Source organism: Macaca thibetana, chromosome 8 (genome assembly GCF_024542745.1).
Source record: "Macaca thibetana thibetana isolate TM-01 chromosome 8, ASM2454274v1, whole genome shotgun sequence".
NCBI lineage: Eukaryota > Metazoa > Chordata > Mammalia > Primates > Cercopithecidae > Macaca > Macaca thibetana.
The window spans coordinates 17735080-17749912 of NC_065585.1; the positions used below are offsets into that span (position 1 = coordinate 17735080).

The 14833-nt window shown below is 39.4% G+C and overlaps 1 long non-coding RNA gene across 1 annotated transcript in view; it reads left to right on the forward strand.

The window, feature by feature from the left end:
- LOC126961835 (uncharacterized) overlaps positions 1 to 14833 on the forward strand; it is a 118683-nt gene that overhangs the window by 88940 nt on the left and 14910 nt on the right. The window contains exon 2 of the long non-coding RNA XR_007728440.1: positions 4645 to 4784. This is a non-coding gene — a long non-coding RNA (uncharacterized LOC126961835). The remainder of the gene's footprint in view (positions 1 to 4644; positions 4785 to 14833) is intronic.

Here is a 14833-nt window from a genome sequence, read left to right on the forward strand (position 1 = left end):
AAGGGATAGAGGAACATATAAAATATTGCATTCTCAATGGATAGTTTTATATCTTAGACCTAGGACCTAGAGATGTCCTAGGCAATATTAATTTTTTTGGCACCCTCCAATTCACTCCCAAGTAATTTACTTGCATCCTTTAGCTCCTTGAATCCTCTTTACCCAAATTTTGTACAAAAGGAACCAGGAAGAGTAGCAAGCTCATGGTAGCCGCTCAATCAATGGGTTTGGAACAAATGAGGACATTTAAGTAAAAATCTGGAGGTAAATTGCCTGTGCCCAAAGAGCTATTAATTGACAGTGCTGAACTTGAACCCATATCTATCTATTTTCAAAGCCCTTTCTATTTGCACACCAAAAAGCTGCTGATTACTGATAAAAATAATGACTAATATTTATTAAACTTCTGTGATATGTCAGACACTATTCTGTTTCATATGCATTAAGTCAATGCTTCATTTGAATAAAAAACTTACAAAAACTTCACTGAAAGAAAATATTTTGTGATAGATATTGTTGGTATCCCCACTTTTCATGTCAAGTAACAAAGACTGAAAAGTTATGGAATTTTCTTAGCATTATCAGCTATGTAAATTATATAGAGAAAATTGAACACAGGCTTATTCAAGGACCCATCTTGTTATTATCTAGAGTGAACCTGGTTTACAGAACAAAGACTGTGAAAGATTTAGGAGAGTAAGGGCACAGTCACTAGAGGTATGGAGAATGATGACTATAGAAAATTTCAGATAAGGGTATATTAATAGACACAACCTACCTAAATTCTCTCTTCTGGTAGTTTAAAATCATGATCAGTAGAGTCTTAGATAACTTGTGGTCATATCTCAGGCCCACTGTAGAGTCTGAGGGTACATCAATTGGACTCCTACTTATAGTGGTTCTCCTTGTATCTGTTATATATTTTAGGCTTCTCTATATGGTTTAATTTTGAATAATGGTTTTATAGTACTAAAAGTCAGAAAAGTCATTTTCCTACTTATAATATCTGGGTGTAGTCATCAAAGCTTCCTCTAATATCTCTGCTGGTGGGGAATTAATTACACAGTGATATGGCTTATTTTAGTTTCTGATATATCTGTATATTAGATAGATCTTTGCTTAGGTCAACCTGGCTGATGGTGTTGTTTAGATTTTCTGTGTGTTTATTGATTTTCTTAATATTTGTTCTATCAATTACTGAGAGACAAGTGTTGAAGACTTCAACTTTAGTTGTAGATTTGTCTATTTCTCCTTTCAGTTCTATCAGCTTTTATTTCATATATTTGAAAGCTCTATTGTTAGGTGATTAAACATTCAGGATTGCTATGTCTTCTTGGAGAATAAACCTATCCCTGTAATATTCCCTATTTTGAAGCCTACTTAGTCTGATGCAGTATTGTTACTTAATTTTTTAAAATTAGTTTGTGAATGTTATATCTTTTCCCATCCTTCTACTTTAAACCTTAGTATATCTTTGTATCTGAAGGCATGGAAAACATAACATTGCATCTTGCTTTTTATCCAGTCTGATAATCTCCATCTTTTAATACACCTATGTGTGTTTTGATTATGGTTACTCTAATTATTTGATATACTTTGATTAATATCTGCTATTTTGCTAGCTATTTTCTATTTGCTCAATCTTCATTTTTTTTCTTACTTTCCACTTTCTTTCGAATTGAGTATTAATAATCCCATGGTATCTCCACTTTGGCTTATGTATTTGTATCTCTTTTTAAAAATGCTTTCAGTGGTAGCCATAGGGTTTATAGTATGCATCTTTGGCTAATCAGCATCTGTATCTTCAAATACGAACAGGGCATGATGGCTCACATCTATAATCCCAGCTCTTTGGGAGGCTGAAATAGGAGGATTGTTTGAGGCCAGCAATTTGAGGCCAGCCTGTGCAACACAATGAGAACTCATCTCCTAAAGTAACTAACTAAATAAAAATTAGCCAGGTGTGGTGGCACATGCCTCCAGTCCCAGCGACTTGAAAGGCTGAGGTAGGAGGATTACTTGAGCCTAGGAGTTCAAGGCTGCAGTGAGCAACGATCATGCCACTGCACTCTCTGAGTGGGCAACAGAATGAGATTTTGTTTCAAATAAAAAGAAAAAGAAATAAAATGATACCACTTCAGGTGTAGTTTAAGTACCTTAAACGAGAGTGACTCCTAGTTCCTCCTCCCAACATTTGTGCTACTGTCAGTCATTTTACTTTTATACACGATATACAAAGAATATACATATTGCTATTATTTTACTGTAGATTTTTAAATAATCTTTATGAATAATTAAAAAATAATTTTTAAAGGCTTTATCTGTACTTTCTTATATGCAATTTTTAGGAGTTTTCATTTCTTTTCATAGACCCAAATGTCTGTCTGGTTAATTCCTTCTGCCCAGAGAATTTCCTTTGTACTGCAGGCATGCTGGTAATAAATTCTGTCAGTTCTTGTTTGACTAAAAAAGTTTTATGATTCCTTCATTAAAAACATTTTCTTTTCACCATGGATAGAATTTTACTTTACAGTATTTTTTTTCTTCCTCTCAAGACTTTAAAGATGCTACTCCATTATCTTCTGGAGTAAAGATGTTACTCCATTATCTTCTGGCTTATATAGCTTCTGACAAAAAGTCTTTGTTTTTTTATGGATGTAATATGTCTTTTTTCAGTTTTGCTGCCTTCAAGATTTTATTTCTGCCTTTGTTCTACAGCAGTTCAAATACAATATTTATAGTGGGGGGTGTGTGTGTGTGTCCTGTTTCATATTCTCTGGGCTTTCTGGATATGTGATTTAATGTCTTTCATTAATTTTAGAAAATTTTCAGCCATTATCTCTTCAAAGATTTCTTTTGTCCCATTCTCTTTCTTCTCTGGAATTCCAAAGACATGTACTGAATGTTAAATAGTTTGATATTTTGAATAGCTCTAGGGTGACCTACTATTTTTTCCACTATTCTTGCTCTGTTTGTATGTTGTATTTCAGATTGTATAATTTCTAATTACCTACCTTCAAGTTCTCTATTAATTTTTCAGTTGCATCAAATCTACTGATGAGCCCATCAAAGGCATGCTTCATCTCTGTTACACTTTTATTCATTTCTAACATTTGCAATTAATTATTTCTTAAAAATTTGATCTCTTTGCTAAATTCATTCAACTGATCGTGCAACTTATGTATCTTTTTCACTAGAGTCTTTAACGTCTTAATCAGTTGTTTTAAATTCCCTGACATTTTCAACATCTATTTCATTTCTGAGTCTGGTTCCATTGATTGAGCTGTTCCTTGACATTATGTTTTATTTCTTTCTGTCTTATATTTTTGTATACCTCATAATATTTTTATATGACAAGACTGAGATATGTAATTTTTATGAATCAATTGGGTATACTGTGAATTTTGCCAGGATTTTGGGGGAAGATAGTCTTTGGTTTGAGTCATTTAAGTCAAAAATTAACCTCAGTTTGAGATTTGTTAATGATATGCTTATGGTATTTGGCCATTCTTGCATTGCTATAAAGAAATACCTGAGGCTGGGGAATTTATTTCATAAAAAGAAGTTTAATTGGCTCATTGTTCTACAGGTTTTATAGGAAGCAAGTTGCTGGTGTCTGTTTCTGGTGAGGCCACAGGAAGCATACAATTATGGCAGATGATGACAGGGAACCAATATGTCACACAGTGAGAGTGAGAGCAAGAGAGAGAGTGGAGGGAGATACCACACTCTTTTAAACAACCAGATCTCATGTGAACACACTCATTATGAAGGGGATGGCACTAAGCCATTCATGAGGGATCTGCTCCCATGATTCAGAGACCTCCCACCAGATTCCACCTCCAAAACTGGGGATTAGATTTCAACATTAGCTTTGAAGGGGACGAACATCCAAACTATATCATTCTCCCTCTGGCCCCCAAATCTCCTGTACTTCTTACATTGCAAAATACAATCATCTTTTCCCAAGGTCCCCCAAAGTCTTAGCTCTTCCCAACATCAAGTCCTAAGTCTCATCTGAGACTTACATCCTTTCACCTAGGAGCCTGTAAAATCAAAATAAATTATTTACTTCCAAGATACAATGGAGATACAGGCACTGATTAAACATTCCCATTTTAAAAGAGAGTCAAATTGGCCAAAATAAGGGGGCTGCAGGCTCCACACAAGTCTTAAATCCAGTAGGACTGTCATTAAATCTTAAAGTTTCAAGATAATCGCCTTTGATTCTTTGCCCTGAATCTTGGTATGAGGGGTGGGCTCCTAAGGCATTGGGCAGCCCCACTCCTGTGGCTTCCCTGGGTGAAGCCCATGTAGCTGCTTTCATGGGTTGTAGTTGAATGCCTGTGACTGTGACTTTTCCAGGCTCAGGATGTAAGCTACTAGTGGATCTACCATTTTAGGGGCTGGAAGGTAGAGGCCCCATTCCTACCAGTGAATTCACTAGGCAGTGTCTCAGTGAGGACTCTGTGTGGAGGCTCCAACCCCACATTTTCCCTTGGCACTACCCTAGCAGAGACTCTCTGTGGGGGCTCTGCTCCTGTACAGGCTTCTGCCTGGTCACCCACGCTTTCTTACATATCCTCTGAAATCTAGGTAGAAGTTACCAAGCCTCCTTTACTTTTGCGTGCTAAATACCTGCAGGCTTAACACAATATGGAAGCCACCAAGGCTTACAGAATGTGCTTTCCAGAGCTATGACCTGAGCTGTACCTAGGGCCTTTTGAGTGAGGCTGGAACTGGAGTGGCCTAGATGCAGAGAGCAGTGTCCTAAGGCTGTACAGGTCAGTGGGCACCTGGGTCTGGCCCATGAAATCATTCTTTGCTCCTTGGTCTCTGAGCCTGTGATGAGAGAGGTTGCTTGAAGATGTCCAAAATGCCTTTCAGGCCTTTCCCTGTTGTCTTGGTTACTAGCACTTGGCTCCCTTTTAATCATGCTGATCTCTCCAGCAAGTGGGTCCTCTGCAGCCTGCTTAGATTCTCCCCTTGAAAATGAGCTTTTCTTTTCTACCACATGGCGAAGCTACATATTTTCCGAATTTTTATACTTTGCTTTCTTTTTAAATATAAATCCCAGCTTTAAGTCATTTCTTTGCTCCTGCATCTGAGTATAAGCTGTTAGAAGCAGTCGGGTCACATCTTAAATGCTTTGCTGCTTAGAAATTTCTTCTCCCACATATCCTAAGTCATCACTCTTAAGTTCAGGCTTCCAAAGATCTCTACAGCATAAACACAATGAAGCCAAGTTCTTTGCTAAGGCATAACAAGAGTGACCTTTGCTCCAGTTCTCAATAAGTTCCTCATTTCCATCTGAGACCTCATCAGCCTGGACTTCACTGTCCATATCACTTTCAGCATTTTGGTCTCAATCATTTAACCAGCCTCTAAGAAGTTTCAAACATTCCCTCATCTTCCTATTTTCTTCTGCACTCCTCAAAGTCTTCTTATCTCAGGCCTATTATCCAGTTCCAAAGTTGCTCCCACATTTTCAGGTATCTTTATAGCAATGCCCCACTCCTCAGTACCGATTTTCTGTGTTAGTCCATTCTCACATTGCTATAAAGAATACCTGAGGCTGGGTAGCCTATAAAGAAAAAAAAGGCCCAGGGGCAGTGGCTGATGCCTGTAATCCCAGCACTTTGGGAGGCCATAGCAGGTGGATCACCTGAGGTCAGGAGTTCAAGACCAGTCTGGCTAACATGGTGAAACCCCGTCTCTACTAAAAATGCAAAATTTATTACTTTTTTTTGGTGGTGGGTGCCTGTAATCTCAGCTACTCAGGAGGCTAAGGCAGGAGAAATGCTTGAACCCAGGAGGTGGAGGTTGCAGTGAGTTGAGATCATACCACTGTACTTCAGCCTGAGCAACAAAGTGAGACTCTGTCTCAAAAAAAAAGAAAAAAGGTTTAATTGACTCATGATTCTTCAGGCTTTACAGAAAACATAATGCTGACATCTGCTTCTGGTGAAGCCTCAGGAAGCTTACAGTCACGGCAGAAGGTGACAGGGAGCCAGCATATCCCATGGTAAGAGCGGGACCAAGAGAGAGAGGGAGGAGGTGCCACACCCTTTTAAACAACCGGATCTTATGTGAACTCACTCATCACCAAGGGGACAGTGCTAAGCCATTTACAAGGGATCCATCCCCATGATTCAAACATCTCCTCCCTGCCTCACCTCCAAAACTGGGGATTACATTTCCACAAGAGATTTAGAGGGGAGAAATATCCAAATTATGTAACTTACCTTTCCTGCACAATAAGATTTAAGTTCTAGAGGTACGTTGTGTTTAGACTGGAGACTCATGTGCAAGATGTGTTCCTCGGGATCTGCTCCACTGTCAGGTTTAGGTCTTTTTTCTGATGTTATAAGATGATTTTTTTCACATGCTCTTGTCCTCTCATAGCAGGAACCTGCTGCTGACTGAGGAGAGAAACAGAGTGTTTTCTGCTGTTTGAATTGAGGCTCAGTTTCACATAGGCATTGTGTTCCTGAATACCCCGATAGTGGTGCCTTCTCCATGATACTGCCCTTTCCTAAACTGCAAGAGACCTGTTTATCTGAGCTCAGCATGTATTCTTGCTTTTCTTTCAGAGATAGAGAGTCTATTTTTATTGCTTCTCCCCAGATGCAGTGGGTCTTCACCGCTGTCCCAAGGCCAACATTGTTTGTTGCCTTTTTCTTACAAGCTTGAGCTATGTGTTCTACAGAAGAGATATAGTGAAGAATCTCTGTAAGGCTTTATTCCAATCCTACACTGGCTGCTATTTTTCTCTTTGAAATATGAGCCATGAGGAAATTTTTCTTAGGATTCTCACCCTGCCTCCAATCATCTTACAGCTGATGAAATTTGTAGTCTATTGAGAAGAGCCGATGAATAGCGTGAATCCCATTTCTCTATGGCTTCCAGGGATTCCATAATCTTATGTTAACCCATACTCAGCCTTTACCAATTTTTAAAACATTAGTTGAGTTATCATCAACAGGCTGTATGGTTACTGGGGGCGTCTATCCTAAGAAAACATGTGTTCATGTCCTGGCTCTTCCTGAAGGCATTTTTCTTACTTTTTATTTAGGACCAGTTTGTTGTCCTGCGACCTCAGTTCTCTGATTAGTTACAAAAGTAAAGATAAAAATAAAAAGCTGTGAATTTGCAGATTCTTTTTTTTTTTTTTTTTTTTTTTTGAGACGGAGTCTCGCTCTGTCGCCCAGGCTGGAGTGCAGTGACCGGATCTCAGCTCACTGCAAGCTCCGCCTCCCGGGTTCACGCCATTCTCCTGCCTCAGCCTCCAGAGTAGCTGGGACTACAGACCCCCGCCACCGCGCCCGGCTACTTTTTTTGTATTTTTTTGTAGAGACAGGGTTTCACCGTGTTAGCCAGCATGGTCTCCATCTCCTGACCTCGTGATCCACCCGTCTCGGCCTCCCAAAGTGCTGGGATTACAGGCTTGAGCCACCGTGCCCAGCCGAATTTGCAGATTCTTTAGCATTATGTCCTAGTACCTCTAGGAGTGCTACTCTTTCCTGCTTTCTATATCCTAAGTAGAAGCCAAAAGTCTTTCACAGCTTTTTTTTTTACATTTATTGAGGTATAATTGATAAATATTGTATATATTTAAGGTGCATAGCTTGATGTCTTGATACACATATACATTTTGATATAATCACTATAATCAAGGTAATTAATATATCCACCATCTCATCAATATGAGATAACTATTTACCATTTTCTGTTCTTTTTTTTTTTTTTCTGGTGATAAAAACAGTCATCTACCCTCTTAGCAATTTGCACAGCATTCTTTGTGATGGAGTCACAGACACTAAATGGAAGGTTTCCATTGATCTTTCAAGGAATTTTATCATTCAAGGAATTTTATCATTTTATCTTTAATTTAATAAACACTTTTGACCATATAGGACTCCCAGATCTTGCCTTCAGGCAGCTCATAGTCTGCTAGGAGGAAAAAATACAGCAACAGATAATTTTTGAATAGCAAGTAAGTGCTAAAATACAGGTAATCTATGCTAACAAATAAAGGGGATAAATGGATCACTGCTTGGGTAAAAAACACTTAGATTTTCTAGGGGAGATGACACTTGCATTAGTTCTTAAAACAAAAATATTTTACCAGCATAGAAAGCTGGGTAGAACCTTCTAAAAAGAAGAAACATCATATTTTGAGTTGTAGATTTAGCATAATTTGTCTGAACAAATTTATATGTGTAGAATAATATTACACTCCACTCACAGACTCTGTTGTTAACAATTTGATGTAGGGACACTCAAACATTTCCCCCGGCATATTTATTTATTTATTTGTGTAAAATGAAATAATATAGTGTATTCTGAAAGATCTGATAACTGCTTAATAATACAATGATGCTGAATAATTCACATTTTCTCTTGTTTAACATTTCACTTATTTTTATTTATTTTGCTTTTGTAAATGATTGTTATAAATGTCTTTTAGGTGCAGTATATTTTTTTTTCATTCCTTTTGGATAATTTTATTGGATATATTTGTATAAGGGAGTTTCTGAATTAAAGACTACTGACATTTCCAAGACTTTGGTACTTGCTACCAAATTGGTTTTCAAAGTGGTGGCTCCAATATTTGCTTTCTCAGTAGTTTATGAAAGTGCTCATTTCATCACATACTCACAGGAATATTGTATCTGCATTAATAAAATCTTGGCTAATTTGGCAGCTAAAATGGCATTTTATTAACATTTAGAAGTTTGTATTATTTGAATATAAGTAGGTCTCATAACTTGAAATATTTCTATTAACCATTTTGCTTCCTCTTTTGTAAATCCTCCTTTTATGCCCTTTGCCCATTTATATATTGGAAAATATGGTTTTTGGTTTGAGAGTTGTAGGTTATTGTATTATATTTATTGGCTCTAAATATTATGAAATCTTCCTTTTAAATCCTGGAGCAGGAGTGCCTAAATCTGACTGCTCAAAAATGCCTTTGGAGCTTTAAAAATGTATACATTCTTGGGCCCGACCTGATTCAGTAGTTCTAGTGCAAAGCTCAGGAATCTGCATAAAAATTTCAGAGAATTCTGATATGTTAGCTCGGTTGAAGAAGCCCTGCTCTTGTCTCCTATAGTCCAGTTACCCTGTTTTGTTATCATATTTAGCCTCGTAGGGTCTGCTCTTCACCTGAGAGTAAGCTGGTGAAGGTTGTGTTGCAGAGGTTGAGCCTGGAGAACACTGGCTTTTCAGATGGGCTGGTGTTTAAATTCCAACTTCGGTGCTTGCTAAGAGGGGAGACTAGGGCATCTTGGCTGTTTCATTTTTCCTCATCTTTAAATGAGGAGAATAATATTTTCTGTATTTAGCACTTTACTACTAAATCAAGGCTACCAGTTACTAAATTTTTGTAATGGTTCTGGGATAAGATAGTAAGGGTCTGAAAGAGAAGGAAAGAACATAGCCATTAGATGAAAGAATTGGAAGGTTATGCTCTCCTCTCCTCACTCTTACCGAATGCTGAATGTGGTAGGTATTATGAGAAGCAGTAAAACTGTATTATCTCGTTTATTCTTTGTTTTTTCTTTTTCTTTTTTTTTTTTATTATACTTTTTCTAGGGTACATGTGGATAACGTGCAGGTTTGTTACATATGTATACCTGTGCCATGTTGGCGTGCTGCACCCATCAACTCGTCATTTACATCAGGTATAACTCCCAATGCCATCCCTCCCCCCTCCCCGCTCCCCGTGATAGGCCCCGGTGTGTGATGTTCCCCTTCCTGAGTCCAAGTGATCTCATTGTTCAGTTCCCACCTATGAGTGAGAACATGCGGTGTTTGGTTTTCTGTTCTTGCGATAGATTGCTGAGAATAGGCATCGAACTTGTCTCAGAGCTGATATAAAGAATAAACGATCTCAAGAGTATCAGCGATTGAGGATCGTTTATTCTTTATATCAGCTCTGAGACAAGTTCGATGCCTAGTTCCAATGAAGAAGCCGACATAACAGGGAGAATGAAGTTATCATTTACCAATACAAGGAAGACTCTAGAAAAATCAGGTTTGGGGATGAAGATCAGAAGCTCTTTTTTGTATGTATTAAGTTTGAGATCTATGTTCATCATCAAATGGAGATATTAAAGATGATAGTTGTATTATGACCATAGAGTGTAAGGGAGAGGCCCGGGCTAAAAGTATAAATTTGGAAGTCATCAGCACATTGGTGTTAGTAAATAAAATGGGAAGAATGAACTCAGCACAAGCACCCGGTGAGTACAGGTGGAAAAGAGGAGTGGGGCCAAGACCTGAGCCATGGTCTTGGTGCTGAGAGATCAGGAAGACTGGGAACAACTGGCAAAGAAGATTGGTAAGAATTGGTGAGTGAGGAAGGAAGAAATTCAGGAGAGGGTGGTATCTTGGAAGCCAAGTGAAGAAAGAATACCTACTTGGTAAGTATTTTGAAATTAATTAATGATGTATCTAGGCAGAATCCAAATTCAGATCTCTTTGACCCAGGAGACTATACATTCTTTTTTTTTTTTTTTTTTTTTTTTTTGAGATGGAGTTTCACTCTTGTTGCCCGAGCTGGAGTGCAATGGTGCAATCTCAGCTCACTGCGACCTCCACCTCCCAGGTTCAAGTGATTCCCCTGCCTCAGCCTCCTGAGCAGCTGGGATTACAGGTGCTACAGGCATGTGCCACCACACCCAGAGAATTTTTTGTATTTTTAGTAGAAACAGGGCTTCATCATGTTGGCCAGGCTGGTCTCGAACTCCTGACCTCAGGTGATCTGCCTGCCTCAGCTTCTCAAAGTGCTGGGATTATAGGCAAGAGCCACCATGCCCAGCCTATATCTACTATTTATTATCCCAGGGGCTGACAAACTGTTTTTTAGAAGATACAGATAATTAATATTGTAGACTTTGTGTGCCAACAGGCAAAATTGAAGCTATCACTTCAGTGCTTGTATAAGCATTTAAAATGTATTCACTAGACTAGCCTAAAAAAAAAAAAAAAAATAAAATAAAATAAAATAAAATAAAATAAAATGTAGCCGCTTCAAAATTTAAAAATTATTCTTAGCTCAAGAACCATAAAACAAAACGAAACAAAAAACCAGGCTGCTGGCCCATGGCTGCAGTTTGCTTCCCTCTTCCCTACATATTATTCACTTTGATTCTGGAAATATTTATTACTAAAATGATAATACTCAAGCATCATCATCTTAATCAGCTATCTCAGTCTCACATAAAATTCCACAATAACCCAGATGGACTCATTTCACCAGCAGCATAATTTTAACTTTTTTTCTTTATATAAAGGTGGCCTGTATCTAATCCAGCAATTTTATTTCTCCCAAGACACTATTTCTTGTTCCATTTTGCTTAGCTACATAGTTGGCAAAGAAATGGAGCGTGGAAGCGAGTGCAGAATTTGCATGAGCGTATTTGTCATAGGTTGTGGCCCCTAAAGTGAGTTTCTAACCTGACAGTGTGACAGAGAGAAAGGGTATTTCCCTCTCCTCTTGTTTTCTTTCTGAAAGTCATGCTCAGAAACCTCAAATAAGTCACATTTATTCTCCCCAGGGTCATACCAAGGGGTGTCATTATGATTCATTCCTCCAGCATATGAACTCTGCCCACAGAAGCAGTTTTTAGAAAGATAAAGTTCAAACTTAGTACTATTGACTTCTATTTTTCTTAACTTGATTTCTATCAAAAACCAGTTCAATGACCTAAAGTCATTTACTCTCCTCTTCTGCAGTGCCTTCTGTCTACGCTTTCCACATCCCTCCCCAATCCCCTAAATCCGAGAACTGAGGAACACATTCACAGATAGAGCTTCCAAGATCCCTGGGCCATTTTTGTTTCCTCAATGCTACTCTCCCCTAAAGTGTTCCACAAGGACAAATAGACTCATTGGGAAAACAGTAACTGCCCACATTTCTCATTCATCTCTCAGGACACGTGTATTTGCAGATATTCCCAATCAATCATGAAGTGATTGCTGCTAGAAATTCTCCCAAAGGTCAACCTGCCTTCTTGAAATTGCTTCTATTTAGAAAAACAGTTTAATTATCATAGCCAACGACCTTTGCTGAGTGGTCTCTCTAGACGGAAGGTGATCAAAGGGTGTTAAACTTTTGGGCTCTGGTAACAGGACATCCTCCCTACCCATGTAATTCTGTCTTGGCTTCTTAAATAGCTATATTGAATCTGTTCTTGCCCCACAATTGGGAATGAGGTGCTCTTTCTCCCTTTCCTCTTGTGCTGTTGGCTGGGGCTGCCAAATACTGCACAAGCTGCTGCTTCTTTTTTTCAGAAAACCCATCTTTTCTTTCTTTCTGTATTGAGAGTGTTTCTTTTGCCCAGACTCCCTATGACCATTTCCAATGAAGTTTGCTATTTATCCTGAAGCCTATCTGGCTTCAATAAAATGCTTTGTAAACTATGAGATTTGTAAATTTATAATTTTTCTTCCTCAAGACCCAGGACAATGCCTGCCACAAGTTAGATAATCAGTGAATGTGTCTTACATTACACTAAAGAGATGGCTTATTATTGGTATCTGATCGGCAGATTTGAAAGGGGAAAGTAAAAAGTGAGAAGGCCAATTTATTACCCAGGAAAATCCTGGATAATAGACTATGATCCCCTGTGGGCAGAAAATAAATGTTTGTTGACCCAATAATGATGAGCATGGAGCTGGTTGTGGGAGTAAAACAGAAAGAGCCATCTCTGAGAAGTGGAGTGGAGAAAGAAATGTCAAGCAGGAAGCTGACCTGAATGGAGGAAGAAGTCAAAGCAAATTATAGGCTACTAATCTGAAGACTGGCAACCAGAGAGTTTGTTAAAGAGAGAATCATCTGAGAGTCAAGAGATATGGGTTCCGTGCTTGCTTCCCTCTCTTCTGTAATACCAGGCAAGCTACTTACTCCTCTTAGCGTCAGCTTCCCCATCTTTAAAATAGATGGAACAATACACTGCACAGAGTTATTGCAAGAATTATTATTGTTTTCTATTAATAACTCCCTTCAGTGCTCAACTCAAGAGCTGACACATATGAAAATTCCTAGCAAATAGGCAAACCGTGCTGGGTAAGATACTTTTGCTGGTAGGAGAAAGGAGCCATCTCCAGGACTGTGAAATCATAAGGCATTTGTAAGACTTGCCCTGATGGGACCCGAGGGCTAATAGCATGTACAAAAGAGCATTGTCTTTTCAAATCTGCTTGTAATCCTTGCAGAGACTCACATGTCACTTTAAAGGGTTAACAGGAAACTAGACGTCATCTTGTCAGCCTTCCTGATCTCTTCCAGCTGAAAGTCATCTTATTCTGCTCTGAGCACCCACTCCATCCCCATCTGTTCTCTGCTGGCAGTACATTACCCTGTCCACCTCAGATCTTGGATATTTAATGCACTTGGCTTATCTCTCTCTCTAGAAGGTAGGCAAGTTGGAAGCAAGAGTCATGGCTGGGTTACCAATAAATCCCACAGAGTTCTGCCAACATGTCTTATGCTGCCAGAAATTCATGACATGCTTGTTAAGTCGCTGGGTGGATGGATGGACAGATGGAGGGATACACGTGCCACTAAAAGTGTTCAGTACTGAATCTCAAGATGTTGGTAGAGAGCCTGCCCCATAGTGGACAATCAACATGCGCCAGCTCACTGACTGGGCACAAAGATGTCCCTTCCATTTTGTTCTCACTGATCTCTGGGTCCTAGCACAGACCTGGAACCTAGAAAACTCTTGCACAAGAGTTGTTGACTGACTTACTCACTGTGTTTCTGAACCACAAGAAACCAACCAGCACAGAAAGAGATGCCAGCAAGATGGTTTCACTTAACGCATTCCTCTCCAAAAGAGATTGCCACCATGGTTAGTATACACCGTATGCTTTTCCCTGAACCTCCAGTCTCCTGTCTGGAGCAGAAGTAGGCAAACCACAGCCCATGGGCCAAATCCAGTCCACAGCCATCTGCTTTTGTGAATAAAATTTAACCTGGAGCAAGTCTGAAGTGTGATTCTTCAGTTTTACGAGGAGGCCCTATTTCTAAGTTTGCTTCACTCGAAGCGTTCATCCAAACACTTCAATTCGACCTTGTTCTACCAACACCCCATTGGCCCTCCAGGGCTCCCACTCTCTCCACATCTCCATGTGATGGTTTCAAATCTCTGCCCACACTTCCCCAGCTTCCTACCCCTGCAATAAGAGTTGGACTTTGCTTCATCTCACTCCCCAAGTCCCTGTGGCCTCTGTGACCTTGCCACATCTCCTCTTTCAGAAATGTACCTCATCCTGCCTCCTTTCACCTGGCTCAGTTGTGTCTCCTCCAGGAAGCCTTTTTGATGCTGGTATCCCTCTTCTGTGTTCCAATCACATGCCATGCATTTACCATTGCTACCTGTCTAGCTTCCAGGCCGGGCATGGTGGCAGAAGCTGGCCTTCTTTCGGGACACTCACACTGGTCACCCCCCCTGCCAAGAACACCTGCCCTTCCGGCTTCTCTTCCCTAGCCCACTCTTATTCCTGAAAGTCTCATTTGAAATGTTATTGCCTCAGAAAAGCCGTTCCTGAACCCCCTGCCTATATTCCAAGGTCCAGGCCTATGTCTTCACAGCCCTTTTTCAAGGAATTTATTCCAATAAAAGTAGATGGCTTATGGTGTGAATTATTTATTAATGTCTTCCTACCCATTTAACAGACAGCCTCATCAAGGCAAGCCAGCCATCTGTTCTATAGACCAAGTGTTTCCTCAGACTTGGTCCACACTAGTAGATAGTTTTCTGGTGAATGAATAGAGTTGACGTCACTCCTCTAAATTAAACTAATCAAGTTGGAACTGGGT